A 16,163-nucleotide genomic window follows, 5' to 3' on the forward strand; every position below is an offset into this window, starting at 1 on the left:
ATCAATGCAACATTTGCAATAAAGTTATTAATGAGAAAAGGCATGAGTTATAGTTACCTTAGGGCACAAGTTATAGTTACTTTAGATAACTAGATATATATATATATATATATATATACATATATATATATTCCAGCTCCGAAGTACCCAACGTACAAAGGAGCACCCGGACCTCAGCTGCACACAAGGAGCCTTGAATGGTAAGCACGCCTCCAGCACAACGATATCCTTTAACTGTTCAAACTGCCCTGGATGCCTGACGCGTTTCGAAGTGTCCCCACTTCTCTTCAGAGGCTTTGGCAGTTATGAAGGAGCGCTTGAGGCACCACACCCCTTCTTGCTTAGATGCACGCCCTGGATGGGACTTATGGGACTTGTAGTGCTCCTTCATAACTGCCAAAGCCTCTGAAGAGAAGTGGGGACACTTCGAAACGCGACAGGCATCCAGGGCAGTTTGAACAGTTAAAGGATATCGTTGTGCTGGAGGCGTGCTTACCATTCAAGGCTCCTTGTGTGCAGCTGAGGTCCGGGTGCTCCTTTGTACGTTGGGTACTTCGGAGCTGGAATATATATATATATATATATATCTATAGCCAATGGGTAGTTATAGCTTGGAAAAAACCGAAGGTTAAACTTTTGTTATAGTTAGGAAAACTATTTATTCTTTCTATACAAACCAAACTTAAAAAACACAAACATCACAAATTCTTAAGTATAGTTATATCTTAATTTTATCAATTACGCACTGCCTTTAAATTATTGTAACTTTATTCTTTATCTACAAACAAATCTTACAAAACACAAATTCTAAACTTGTACCTTTAATTTATAATTAATGCAATACCTTCACATTATTATAACTCGCACACATCCATAGAAAGTGATATACAGCAGAACTTAAGACACTGAAAAAAGAGTGTAAGACACTGGAACCTAATTGGCGACAGTCCAGATCAGACACTGATAAGTCAGCGTATAAAACACAACTGAGGGGCTATACTCCTGAAATTAAGAAGACCAAAAAGGCATACTTAACTCAACGAATAAATGAGAACACAAATTCGGCAAAAAAGCTTTTTAAAATAGTGCACGAGCTCTGCAAACCAACCTGCATGTCTCAAACCCTGCTCCCCTCAGCAGATAGTTGTGAAAAAATTAGCAATTTTTTCACAGACAAAATAGAGACAAATTACTCGTCATTTAACAACATCTCTCTGGTAAATTCTATCAACTGGGAAAATACAGACCCTCATCCAGACAGCCCTGCGTACTTAGATGGCTTTGCCCCTTTTACAGAAGACGAGATTGCCAAAGCAATGGGGGAAGTCAAATCAGGATCCCTTCTCAACCTGTGTCCACACTTCATTTTTTCACCACTCACACCTATCCTGTGCCCCTACATCACACAGTTGTTCAATCAATCACTGGAGACAGCAGTCTTTCCAGAGGTTTGGAAACAAGCCTTAGTATCTCCCTTACTGAAAAAGGCTGGATCTGATGTAAACAACCCAGTGAACTACAGACCAATCTTCCATATCTTTCCAAGGTACTTGAGAAACTTGTCAATAAACAGCTAACTAATTAACTGGAATCAAATGGGCTATTGGATCCCTCACAAACAGGTTTCAGGGCCACCAACAGCACAGAGGCAACTCTCCTGGCCGTCCTAAACAATATAAGATCTTTATTGGACCAGGGAAAGGCCGTAGCACTGATCCTGTTAGACCGGTTGGCAGCTTTCGACACAGTCTCCCACCAACTTTTATTGGAAAATCTGCATGGATAAGGGATACATGCTAAGGCACTCCAATGGTTGAGCTCATTCTTATGTAATAGGACTCAAACTGTGCAGTTGGGTACCTTTTCCTCCAACCCAAAAAATCGTAACCGTGGAGTTACTCAGGGAGCATCCCTGAGCCCCACTTTATTCAATGCCTATGTTTCATCTCTAGCAAAAATTTGCATGAAGTGGGGCTTTGGAATTTGCTCCTATGCGAACGACACCCAACTGACAATAGCCATTGGAAACAAGCATGATGACACCAGAACTAAACTCAACAACTGCCTTACTGAGATGGCAAACTGGATGTCTGCGCATTGTTTAAAACTTAATGCGGAGAAATCTGAAATCTTGCTCCTAGGGGGAGCCAATCACATATGGGACACATCCTGGTGGCCCTACTCTCTGGGCGTGGCGCCAGCGCCAAAGCAGTGCGTCAAAAACCTGGCCATCATCATTGATAACACCTTCTCAATGAAAGACCACGTGCGGATCCTGTGCGGTAGAAGCTTCGCTACCTTGAAGCTCTTAAAAAGGCTATTTCCGTGGATCCCACTGGAAAGTAGGAGGACCATCACACAGGCACTGCTTGTTAGCAGGCTGGACTACGAAAATGCACTCTGTCGGCATGCCAGATTATCTTTTTAAACGTCTACAGGTCTTACAGAATGCAGCAGCCAGACTAGTGTGCACGGAGGGCAGATACAGCTCTGTGACAAAATGTCTGAAGCAACTTCACTGGCTACCCATGCACCAAAGAGCGCGTTTCAAACTTTTAGGACATGCCCATAGGGCACTCTATCATACAGGCCCTAAGATCCTCCAGAACAAAATCAAATTCTATGTTCCACCCAGATGCCTATGGTCACACTCCCTAGCATTAGCTGAGATCAAAAGAATCAGCAAGAGCAGGACAGGTGGACGCACTTTTTCACACCTTGCAGCACTTTATTGGAATGAGCTCCCGTTGGAGTTACGACTAACCGAAGAACACATAGCGTACAGCAAGAAACTCAAGACACATTTATTTCCCTAGCACTGCCATCTGCCCTCATTTAAAATAATCTGTCTCATCACTCCTCAGCATCAACCAGTGCCGTGATATCCCAGTGGGATGAATGTAGCGCTTTACAAATAAATAAATAAATAAATGGACAGTGTATTAAACTAGATGGCCACGCTACATTAACTATAACTCTCCACTCTACCATACACTTGGCATGGAGGGGAAAGCATGCTAGAGTATGGGGCAGTTTCTAAGGCACTGGTGTCATCTAGCTCCTCATTCCAGTTTTACTAATCAGTGTCCTCTAGGAGACTATACACTTCATCCTCGTCTACCTCTTCAGGGAGGTAGCGCCTGTCAATGGGTGGAAAGTCAAGAAGATGGCAGGGCCTGGACAGCACTGACATGGAAGTCGATTGGCACCAGGGTGCCACCGGGTCAGTGTCGGAGATTATGATCGCCTCGTCGTTGAGTGGCGCTTGGAGGGATGGAGCAGTGGTAGATGGTGGGACCTGTGGTAGGGACAGTTCGGATCCTGTAGCGAATCCTGAGAGTCCTGCTGGAGTTCAGGGTGAACGCACCAATGACAACCCAGCAGGGGCACTTCTCAGCTCTGTGGGGTCCGAAGGAGCACCAAAGGGAGTCAGTGGTCCAAAAATAGCATACATAGTGTTAGAGAATTCCTTACGTTGGGCAGGTTTCGCACTGGCGCAGGGAAACTTGGCATACCACAGAGCAGGCTCTGAAACCGGCTCCGTAGGTTGAGTATGGAAACAGCGCCTAGAAGCACAAGTTCAAGCGGGTGAAGCCTAGAACACTTTGACAAATTCTTCCTGTGCTTCTTTCAACTACCCAACTTTGACAAGGAGGTTGTGCGGCAAGAAGACAATTGTCCTTGGGAAATGCTCCAGAAATGGTCCAGAGATCTTCCATGAGACCAGATATAATGCAATGCCTTCTTTTGCCGCCCCAAAAGGAGTTTCATGTCCCGCTCGCAAATAGCCTTCAGGCGCATTGACTTGCACTTGCCACAGGCCTTTGGTTCATGTCCCGACCACAGGCACCAGAGACAGAAAAAGTTGGGATCGGACACAGAAATCTGCCTTTGACAATCCCCGCAAGGCTCGAACCCTGAAGATTTCGCAGAGGCATTTCCTTAGCACACAGGGAGCAAAAGCTCGAAAATGTCGACCAAAAGTTGACAAAAGTTGGTAAAAAATGACAGCGGTAGCAGTGCAGGTCTGCGCGGTTGGAAAAGTAAGGAACTGATGTCAGTGCACCAGGGTGGCACCTATATGGACAACCCGTTGTCAGTCCCGACGTGGACGGCGCTGACGTGGAACCAAACGACCGCACCTAGCGATCCAGTTTGATACCTGGGGAATAGTCTAAGATGATTGAATTTGCGGTTAGAAGTCTCTATCAGAATACATTTATTTTTCTTTTTATAAGACAGAACACTCACGTAATGTGCTTTCTGTTCAGTCTGGTAGATTTCGAAGTGTGAGTATGTCCTCTCACTGGATAAGGTTTGATAGTTCAAGAGTGAGAAACCGCTAAAGGTGGTGAACAACTCATATTTGCAAGTTTATGGCTATTCACAAATCTTTTGCATGTATTTTCCCATCCTACAAATAGAAGGCGATCTATTCCTGTCAGGGCAGTGTTAAATTCATGTTCATAGTGTCAAAGGGGAGAAAACAGCTATTTCAGTGGTGGCAAAGTTAGGGGAAGTGGTTCTTAATAGTAGGATTTTTTTTCCGAAGTGGAAATAAAAAAAAGGAAAAAGTTAATTAGTGCAAAGCCATTCTTTATTACACTCATGCAGAAATGTAGACTTGATACATTTCTATAAGCACAAATGTTTATGCATGAGAGTACTTCTGAGAATCTGTGACAGTCGCAGCATCCCAAGAGTACTCCTGGAATTTTTTTGAGAATTCCTGGAAAGTCTGAAATATACACAAATCGTAACAACTCTAAATTTCTTTCTTGCCTGCCTTCCTTAATTGAGATCACTGTGGTTAACCTGCAGTGTGTTTTCCATACACTTTCCACGTGTTCTTTTTATCAATACGGGGTTTTAAAATACTGATAAGTTGTTTATTCTGCTTACTGCAGAGTTTATTATTTTTAGTTGGAAGAAAACAATTTAGAAAGCTGTGTATAATCAAGCCCATTTAGTGAACAAAGGAAAATTTAAAAGAATGGGAACAACAGGTTAGATCCTTAACTTAATGGGGATAAAGGAAAATTATATTGAGAATGTTTACATTAAATTTCGAAAAGATGATGGAAGACCCTTCCTTTGCCTGTGCAGGGTTTCATCCTTAATCTAGCCGTTTAGCATAGGGAAATATTGTTCAAACAGCACACATGTTCTTATTTCTTATATCCAGGGCCATATGTACGAAGCATTTTGCGGTCAAAAATGCCTGCAACAAAGCTTTTACATATGTTCAAAGCACAAATGGCGATTCTGTAACACGTTACCGAAACACAATTTGTGTTTGCGATTCGGTTTCGGACGGACGTGTTTAGGGCATCTCTTCCAAATACAGAATCGCAGTGGTATGTATGAATGGTTTGGGACCGAATTACGGTTGCAAAACACTCATATTTTACCAACACCTCAAATGAGGTGGTAATCAGTGACAAATGGAAAGGAGCCCCCATGGGACCTCTTCCCCTTTGTGAATGTTGAAACAAATAGTTTGCTTACTCATTTTTTTCTTCTTAAACGTATCACATTTTCCTTCAAGGAAAGTTGGGTGCATAAAAAAAAAATGCTTTATTGAAAAGCAATCACAGACATGGTGCGCTGCTTATTCAAACAGGTCACATCCCTGTGATGGCTGCTATTTCTAATAGGTTGCAAATTGTGACCTACCTCATTAATATTCATGAGATTGCTCGATTTGTGAATCCATTAAGAATCACTATTTAGGAAATCATTCTTTTATACATTAGGAATTGAATTTTCGGTACGAATCGCAATTAGGAAATTGCAATTCCTACTTTTTGTACATATGGCCCCCAATGTATAATAGTTGGCGGGTCTGAATTGAGCTGTAGATTTGTAATCAATATCTACTTCTGAAAACTTGTACTGTTGATAATTTTCCGGCATCCTCATGGAGAAGGAAATGATGCCATAAACGATGGGTTCCAAAAACAAGGTTGACTTTGAAAGGATTCAGACTTCTTGGTGGTTTTTAGACGGAAACCTCAATAAATTCACACAACATTAGAGGCACATTATGACCAAAATAAACAGATTTTAGATATTGTAAAATTAATTTGTTTAAATGATAGCTTAAGCAAATACATTAATCAATTTTGCAGTAATGTGCTTAATGCAACTATAAAGTGCTTCAGGGTACAGATGTATAAAGTAGAATGTAAATAATTACACATTGTCACATACAGGTAAATCATATTTTCCAAGTTGACTCAATTTCTCTTATCCACAAAGTGTGTTTCGGAGTTCCATGAAGTCAGGCGAGGTAGAGTAAAACTATTTGACCTAGTAAGGATGGCTTTGACTTTGATCTTAAGTATGATGAGAATAAGCTTGAATATTACAGATCTATTTAATGAGTCGCTACTAATGATCAAGAAGTCTGCGCTAGCTTCCTTCAATGATGCAATAAACCATTGCCCAGGAACTCTTTTAAAAAAAAATGAAAAAAATATGTATTGCCATCTGTGAGATAATAACATGTTAAATTAGTATCCACAATATATGGTCAATGAAGTGCACGGTTGTGATGAAACACCACATATACAAGGCACATTAGGGGCCTTTAATCCCGCATGCCCCCAGTCTCAAACTGCTTAGTCTCCTCTTTTCCCATAATATCACAATACCTCTTGGCTCCACCCTCCTCAAATTTTGTGATGTTTCTGGCGACAACCACTAGTTGTATAAATCTGGATTTTCAACCTACTACAGTGGTGCACTCCCCATGACCAATTCCCCAGATCGAGTGGGTAGACATTGTGTCATCGCCTTGCTATGTCTAACTTAGAATAAGGCCTATATTTAATATGGTTTAAGCATATATATTCTTTCTATGAGCTAACAATAGCAGCTTCGGGTGGGGGTGGGTGAGGGATCATGAGCGCAGTTTGCCATTCTTTTGTCGGTTAGTGAATTAAGGTCTATCTCCCATGCCTGTCTAATAAGGGGAAGTAAACAGGGGTATTAAGCACATATGAACACTACAACAGTAATCTCGTATGTCTCCCCTTTTATCCTGTTAGTAATTTAGCCCAACTGGGTTAAATTATGAATTCTGATTGAAGATCTATGAAACAGAAAGGGTTATTGTGGAGTATTACATTTCCTAATTTAGATATCCTGGTGTTATCCCAGCCTTTAAATCATGTAAATGCCCAAGCATGCTTCCCGTCCACAACAATGTTGGCGCCTAAAAGGGAGATTGAGCGGTATGAGGAATGCAATGAAATTAAGATTTATAATGCGCTCTAATACCCAAGGGTGTCTAGGCAGGGAGGCGGGTAATTCTGAGCGTCTACCAGGATTAAGGACATCAGTTGTTTCAGATTCTCAAAGGTTCAGCAGTATCTACTTCTTAGACAAAGATGCCATCATCACAGCTCGGAAGAGTGGTGGGGTTTCTGGTGAAATGTGTTTAAAAAACTTCCCGGGGAACCCTTTGTGGCATGGACTTTTACCATATTGGAGTTGGTCCAGCCCGCCACGTAGTTTGGTGTCTGAGATTCCCTTTCCACCTTCAGTAGGGATCCCAAAGGGAGAGCTAAGACAAAAATTATTTTGCCCATCAGTTTTGTACATAGAGTGCAACCTGTATTTGCAAATACTGAAGCTATATCAAGCCTTCTATTTACTTTGAGCTAATTTGAGGCAAGTATGTGGCTAATGTATCAATTCAGTTCTTCTCACTTAGCCAGCATAGTAGCGCACTAGCTATAATACCCCATGTGAAGTCAGGCATACTGTTTAGCCATCCAAGTCATTCTTGTTTAACACTATAGTTCCCAATCTTTAAAAGCAGTTCTGGTGTCAATGTTACAAGGTATTCAATTTCTAAGTCGGAAAGGAGGGCCTTCCTCTTGCTGGTGGTTGCTGTGTCTCATGATGTAGCTCATGATGCTACCTTTAATGAATGCCTTGAAGTCCTCCTATAATATGAGAGGATTAGTCTGAACCAAGGTTTATCAAAAAGTACAGCTCAGTCTCCCTTTTAGTTAAGGTACAAAAAGTGTTTGCTAACCATCATGCACCAGGTTCTTTCCTTGCCTCCATCAAGCTTGTTTCCGGTCAAGGGAGGACCTAGCTTGGCAGTTCTGGCTGGACTGTTCAGATGAGTGGCAGGGTCAATACTGATTTGCATATGGCTGGGTCCAAACTGCGGTGGCGTGGTGAGCAAAAGTACGATGGTTTAAATCCAGATCTTTGTGACTGGGGGTTAACATGTGCATTGTTCACCATTCCATCCATCATTTGTTCCTTTTGCTGATGTACTGGTGTGCAGCACTAAGGACATCATAAAGGAACCCTATATGGAAAAAACATTTGCAGAGTGGAAAGGGTCAGTAAAGAATCTGCAGCTAGATAAAGCATTACCAAAGGTAAGTAACTTGTTCATCTGCTAGAAACTTATAACCACAGATTCCTTACCTTAGAATACATATCCAAACAACACCTCTCCAGAGGTGGATCTGTGGCCAGATTTAGATCAGGAAGTCCTGGTGGACCAAATGGGCACACTGCCTGTCACGATGTACCTCACTGTCCAAGAAGTAGTTTGGTGAACATGTGCTGAAACGCCCATGTTGTCAGATGTAGTCGCAGTCTTGACCATGGGAAATGAGAGTGCAAATCCTCTGGGGGTGGCTTCTTGGCCAGTATGTAGCACAGCTTAATGCAGAGCACGAGTTATTATGAGATGATCCTTTTCAGCACAGCCTCTCCTTTTTTTGAATTGATGAATAAGTTACTGGTAGAGACATAATCGAGCCACAGATTCATTACCTTTGAATTTCCCAGGCATCAGAATGGATATGGAAGATTTTTCTTTGAGCAATACCCCTGCGCACTGGTAGGTGGCGTCGTTTGGTTCTGTGTGATATCGTCAGCGTCGTCTCTGCCGTAGTGACATCCATGTCACAAATATAGGCACCACCTCAGCACACTGACATCAGTTACTTTTCACGACTTTCCATGCCAGAAGCAAAGAGCCATAAGGTGCACTGACAGTGATGTGTCTAGAACAACTATGGCCCTCAGAGGAATCTGCTCTGATCTAGAAACCTGTCCACAGTGTGGGGAGGATGGGTGGGTGGGTAAGGAATCTGCTGCTAGATTAGGTCTCTACCAGATAAGGCTTTACCAAAGGTAAGTAACTTGTTCATCTGATAGAGACATCTAACTGCAGATTCCTTACCTTTGAGTAGATACCCAAGCAATACCATCCCAGGTGGAGGGAATGAGGACCTGAAAGTCCTGTAATACAGAACAGCAAAAGAGGCCATCCCTGCGGACTTTTTACCATCAAGGCGGTAATGTTTGGTAAACGTGTGCAGGGATGCCCATGTTACTGCCTGACAAATGTCAAGGACTGAAACTCCACGTTGCGATGCTATGGTAGCAGCCATAGCTCCGGTGGAATGTACTCTTATGCCTTCAGGAGGCTGTTTCTTTGCAAGAGCGTAGCAAATTTAGTTGCAGAGGACGACCCATCAAGAGATGGTCCTCTTTTGCACCACACAAGCTTACTTTGCCCCTACGTACCACACGATGAGTTGGTCATCCACCCGTAATTCTTTCATACAGTCAAGGTAGAACGACAATGCTCTTTTTGGATCCAGGCAGTGGAGTTGCTCCTCTACTTTATAGGGATGCGGTACAGCATAGAAAGTGGGCAAGGGACAGATTGCCCCACATGAAAAGGTTTTATCACTTCCGGAAGGAAAGAGGCTCTTGTGTAAAGCACCAATTTAACAGGGAATTTTGTCAGGTAAGGAGACTTGGATCCTGGTGGATGTTATTGCCACCAAAAAGGCTGTCTTGATGGGAAGCGGATGGAAGGGCATTTGTGCAGAGGTTCGAATGGAGCGCACCTCAGGAATAGGAGAACCAAATGAAGGTCCCACTGAGGCATAACGAAAGGGGAAGGTCGGAACATATGTATACAACCTTTCAGGAATCTATTAACAATGGGAAATTTAAATAATGAGGGTTGGTCTGGCAGCTGCAGAAATGCAGAGGGCCGAAAGGTACCCTTTTAGAGTGCCCAGAGCAGAGCCTTGCTGGGCATGGGTTAAGATAAAAATCAAAACATCAGAAAGGGAAGCAAAAAGAGGGTCAATAGATATTCCTGTACAATATATTGCAAATTTGTTCCATTGGCCGGCGTATAACGTCTTGGTTGAGGGACGTTTGGCTGCCAAAATAACTTAACAGACTTTGGGAGTAAAGTTGAATACTAACAACTGCTGCCGCTCAATCTCCACACAAGAAGGTGTAGAGTTGACAGGTTCAGGTGGAAGACCCTTCCCTGCTGCTGTGACAGAAGATTTGAGGATCGATGCAGTTGGAGAAGCTCAGGATACCAGTCTCTCTGTGCCCAGTCCGGACCCACAAGAATGACTTGGGTCTAGTCGTTCCTGATCTTCTTGAGAACTATGGGTAAGAGTGGTATGGGCGGAAAGGCATACAGGAGGCCTGAGCTCTGCTTGAGAGGAAAAGTGTCTCCAAGGGCGAGCAGCCTTAGAAACTCCAGTTTGCAAATCTGCTGACATTGAACATTCTCGGCAGAGGCAAACTGATCTAACCAAGGCTCTCCCCACTGCTGAAAGAGACCTTGTGCCACCCCTGGATGGAGACGCCACTTGTGATCTGCTGGTCATCGATGACTGAGTTTGTCTGCCCTGGCTATCAGAGAACCTGCCCATTGTTGCCCAATAAGGATATGCTGTGGAGTTCCAGCCAAGTGTAGAGACACAGGGCCTGTTGACAAAGGGTCCATGACTTCACCCGCCTTGTTTGTGTACAGTACCCATAACGGTGGAATGAATCACACGGAGCTCCAGCAAGTTGATGTGGAGTCCGGATTCCGCCGGAAATCAGAGTCCTCGAATCTCCACCTCTCCCAAATAGTTGCCCCATATCAGAAGTGATGCATTGGTCACTACTGTGACATCTAGTTGGAAAAGAGAGAGAGAGGTCTGCCTGAGATCCAATCAAGATATGTTAGCCACCACTACAATTCCTGTGCAGTTTCCGCTGAGATCAGTAACATGTTGGAGAGATTCCCTGATGCTGCACCCACTGGAAATTCAGGTTCCACTGCAAAGCCCACATATGCCGCCTGGCATGTGTCACTAGCAAGATGCAGGAGGCCATGAGGCCCAGCAGATTCAGAGTCATTCTCACCGAAACCCAGGATAGCGCTAAAACATCGGCATTATAGTGTGAATATCCCGGAATGACCACTCTGAAGGATAAGACCGAAACTGCACTGTGTCCAGAGTAGCTGAGATGAAAGGGAACATCTGAGAGGGAGCCAGGTGTGACTTTGGCATTTTGATAGTGAACCTAGTGAATGCAGGAGGTTCGCTGAAGTCTGGAGGAGGGAGACAACCGCCTGGGGCGAGCCAGACTTCAGCAGCCAGTCGTTGAGAGAGGGGAAGACTTACACCCTTAATCTGCGCAGATGAGCTGCAACCACTGCCATCACCTTTGTAAACACCCAAGGGGCAAAGCTGAGCACAGTAAACTGAAAATGCTCATGGCCTTCTGTAAACCACAGGTAGCGCCATCGAGCAGGCAGGACGGGAATGTGTAAATAAGCGTTCTGCAAATCCAACGCTACCATGCAGTCTCCAAGGTCCAGGGCAGACAACACCTGAGCTAATATGAGCATCCTGAACTTTATCTTTTTGAGGAAGTAGTTGAAAGCTTGAAGATATAGGATAGGATAAGACCTTTGTCCTTTATCGGGACCAGAAAGTAGCGGGAATAACAATCATAGCCTACTCCTGGTGCTGGAACCATCTCTATGGCTCCGTTGGCCAAGAGAGTCATGACTGCCTCCTGAAGCAAAATGAGATGATCATCCATCAGCCGGTCTTACGATGGAGGCATGGAGGAGGGTAGACTCGAAGGGGAGGGAGTTGTCCCTTCCGACTATCTGGAGGACCCATCTGTCTGATGTGATGGTCTGCCAGTGGTGGAGGTAATGGCTGATCCTGCCACAAACTGGCCGCCCATGATCTAGAAGGATAAGACTAGGAGGGTTTAGAGGCTGAAGGGGTGGTGGACTAACCCAACATCTGCCTGACTGACCCTTGGAGTCAGACAAGCCACGCCCTTGCGGAGGTTGTAGAACTTGCAGAGTCTTGTGACTGGCATAGGGTTGACGCAGCCAACAGCCCCTTCCATAGCCGAGAAAGGGTAAGGCAGATTGTGGATGTGTGACCGGAGAGAAGCCCAAGGACTTGGCCATTGCCTGTGAGTCCTTAAAGTGCTCTGCGCCATGTCTGCCTTGTCTCCAAAGAGACAGGTGCCATCAAAGCACATGTCCATGAGAGAGGCCTGGTCAGGAACAGCCACCATTGATGAAATTGCTCTGCCCAGTGAGTCGGTCGTGTTGAGACCACAACAGATAGCGAACTTTGCTGCATTTCTCCCGCCTGACACTGCTTGGGAGAGGATGGCCCGGGCTTCCACTGGGACTTGTGGCAGCACTTGCGCAACCATTTCCCACAGGATGTGGGAATAATGGCACAATAAGCATGAGGTGTTCACCAACCACAATGCAAGGCTGGTGGAAGAAAAGAAATTCTTACCCCAAATGTCCAGCCTCTTGGATTCCCTGTCCGGGAAAGGGAATGCCCCATGGGAGGTAGAGGCTGTGGACCACCAAGCTCTCTGGGGTAGGGTGGGTTGTGAGGAAGCTTGGGTAGCCCTGAGCAGGGCGGTGGTGGCGGGCAACTGTTCTATTCACAGGAGCCCCGGAGCTGGGTTTGGACCAGGCTCCCAGTAGAACATCTGTAAGGACCTCAATAAAGGGCACCAAGGGTTCCAAAGAGGAGAAACCAGGCTGCAAGACCTCCGTCAAGATATTAGTCTTGACCACCACAGAAGGAAGCTGAAGGTCCAGCACCTCAGCTACTCTTCACATGACCATAACAAATGATCCCTCCTCTGTAGTCACTGTAGAGAGAGAAAGCATGCCAGAAACTGATGAGGTGTCCAGTCTACTGGCCTCACCCAGTTCCTCATACCAGTCCAATCCCTGATAAGGCTGGTCTTCTAAAGGAGAAAGAGACCCTTCTCACTCTTAGCCTCTCAGAATAAGGCTAGGGAAACGACCTAGGACCTGGAGGTTCTATCAGCACAGGTATCAGCGGCAGTCGATGTGGTACCAGCTCCGGGTCGTCGGTGATCAGAATGGGGCTGGCGCCTCTGTGGGGGGCACCTGCTACGCCAGAAGCAACGGCATCCGGGCTTGTGCCAAGGAACTTCACCATGACACGGCTTGGCCGGATCTATTCCTGGATCTATAGGGGGACATTGGTGTCAGAGCCAAAGCAGCTGGTGCAGAACCCGATGGAGCCCCCAAAAAGTCACGCCACTGGAGGAGTCATGCCACCCAAAAATGAGGCACATGGCCTCATAAAACCCTCAAAGTTGGGTGGGGTCACTCCGGATACTGGGAAATCGGGGAGGCGCAGAGCCGACCCTGGCACAGGTTTTGAAGAACGAGGCCTGGAAAGGCAAGCCTCCTCCGTCATGTCAACCAACGGAGGTGGAGAAGTAGAAGCATGCTTTGACTACGTGTGTTGTTTGTGCCTCTTACCCGAGTGTCCCGATGATTTGGAGTGGGACAAAGAGGACTTGGAACTCCTGGAGCGGCGCCCGGATCTTCCTCTCGACTTGGACCATGTACGAGATCTCCTAGGAGTCAAGCGATGCGGTGCCGACTGCCGTGCCACAAGTAGCTTTAGGGACCGCTCCCGCAAAACTTTCAGAGCCATGGCCCAGCAATTCAAGCATGACTTTGCGTCGTGGTCATTCTCCAGCCACCACAACCAAACCAGGTGTGGGTCCATCACAAGCATGGCGTGGTGACAGGCGTTGTATGGTTTGAACCCATTAGTCTTCCTAGACATGATGGGAAAAACCTACACACCAAAAGGGGGTCAACGAAAGTAGAAAAAAGCCTGTCAAAAAGTGAGAGAGTAGCTCTCTTCACGGATCAGCACTTGACTGGCGCAAAAAGAAAAGAATGTACATCAGCGCACCAAGATGGTACCTATGTAGGTGACGCAGACATCACTAAAGAGCAGATTACACTGACCGACCCTACTGCCGGCATGCAGGGGTATTGCTAGAAGAAAAATCTTTCGGATTCAGTTTGATGCCTGGGAAATTCAAAGGTAAGGAATCTGCGGCTAGATGTCTCTGTCAGATGTACCCAATGAAGAGTTGATCATCCATCCGGAACGCTCTGGTACGATCAATGCAGAACAACCATGCTCTATTTGGGTCCAGTTGATGGAGTCTCATCTTCTTTGGTGTCGCAGAGACTCCCCTGATGCTGAGCCCACTGGGCCTTCAGGTCCCACTGCAGAGACGGCATATGCCAACAGTCATATATCACCAGCATGATTCAGGAGGACATGAGGCCCAGCAGCTTCATAATCAGTCCCACCTAAATCCAGAATAGAGGCTGAAAAATCAGAATCATGGCCTGAAGATCCTGGACTCACTTTTCAGGAGGATAAGCCCGAAACAATACTGTGTCCAGAACATCTCCAATAAAAGAGAGCATCTGAGAGGAAACAATGATCGAGATCCCAGCGATTGCAGGAGGTCCACCGTAGTCTGGAGGTTGGAGAAGACTACCTGGGCAAGTCCATCTTCAACAACCAGATTTTGAGGTTGGGAAAGACTGGAACCCAAACATCTACAGATAAGCTGCATCTACCACCATAACATTGGTGAACACCCAAGGGGCAAAGGTGAGGCCAAGAGGGAGCACAGCAAACTGGAAATGCTTGTGGCCCACCATGAAATGCAAATAACACCTGTGGGAAGAAAGGACCGGGATTTGGATATAGGCATCCTGCAAATCCAGAGCTACCATCCAGTCTCCCAGGTAGACAGGACATAAGCTAATGAGAGCATCTTGAATTTATTTTTCTTCAGGAAGGGATTGAGGAGGCACAGGTCTAGAATGGGCTTAGAATAGGTAGGAGAGTGCCATTTTTTTGGGGCACCAGAAAGTAGCAGAAAGAGCACCCATGACCTACTCCTAATGCCGGCACCTTCTCTATGGCTCCTCCAGAAGGGCCTGAACTTCCTGAGGAAACAGGGACAGATGGTCCTCTGTCAACCAGTCGTAAGAATGTGACGTGGGGGTTCCAGGAACGGAATTAAGTTTTGCCAGTGATGGCAGATCCTGCCACCTACTGGATGGCCATGATGAGGGCAAGCTGAAGGGGTTTGGAGGCTGAAGCTGCCAGGGGGTGGAGGACTGGGTCGATCTCTGGAGAATGGTCCCATGTTGCTGGGAACATGTTGCTATTTGGTAGCTTGACAGGAAAAGATGCAGTTGGTGGCCGCAACATTAACGACAGAGGGTGGGGCTGGGGGGGGGGGTGGAGGGGGGGCATGGAGAAGCCCAAGGACCTGACAGTAGCCCCACTGTCCATAAGCCGCTCCAGTGCTGAGTTTGCCTTTTTGCTCAAAAGGCGGGAGTCACTGAAGGGGAAGTCCATAAGGGAAGTTTGGACATCCCCCAAGAAGCCAGCAGTTCTCAGCCATGTGTGCCACCTCAAGGTTACTAATAGCTGTGCCCAGTGAATCTGTTGTATACAATTCACAGTGATATCAAGCCTGTTGGATTACCTATCTGGGGAAAGAACGCGCCAGGGCTAGAAGTGGAGGCTTGGACCACAAAGCTGTCCAGGGTAGAGTGCTGGATGACGAAACCGGGGTCCCCATGAGCAGAGCGATTGTGGAGGGCAATTTTTTTGTGCACAGGAGCCCCTGTGCAGGGCTTGGACCAGGCTCTAAGCAGGACATCTTTGAGGCCCTGGCTGGGGCACCTCTGTCAAGACATTTTTTTCAACTGCTACTGAGGGCAGATAAAGGTCAAGGGCCTCAGCCTCCCTGTGCACCACCATAGCAAAAGAAGCTCCTTCCTACATAGCCATGGTAGGAGGAGAGACCAGACTAGTGTCTGGTGAGGTAGCCAAATCACTGGCATCACCAGTTCCTCATACCAGTTGCCCTCAGGCTCATCTATTGGGTTTTTCATAATGATCCCGAGAGCCCCCCAATCATCTCTCACTCCTGGCTTATCATAAGAAAAAGGC

The sequence above is a fragment of the Lissotriton helveticus genome, chromosome 9 (genome assembly GCF_964261635.1).
Source record: "Lissotriton helveticus chromosome 9, aLisHel1.1, whole genome shotgun sequence".
NCBI lineage: Eukaryota > Metazoa > Chordata > Amphibia > Caudata > Salamandridae > Lissotriton > Lissotriton helveticus.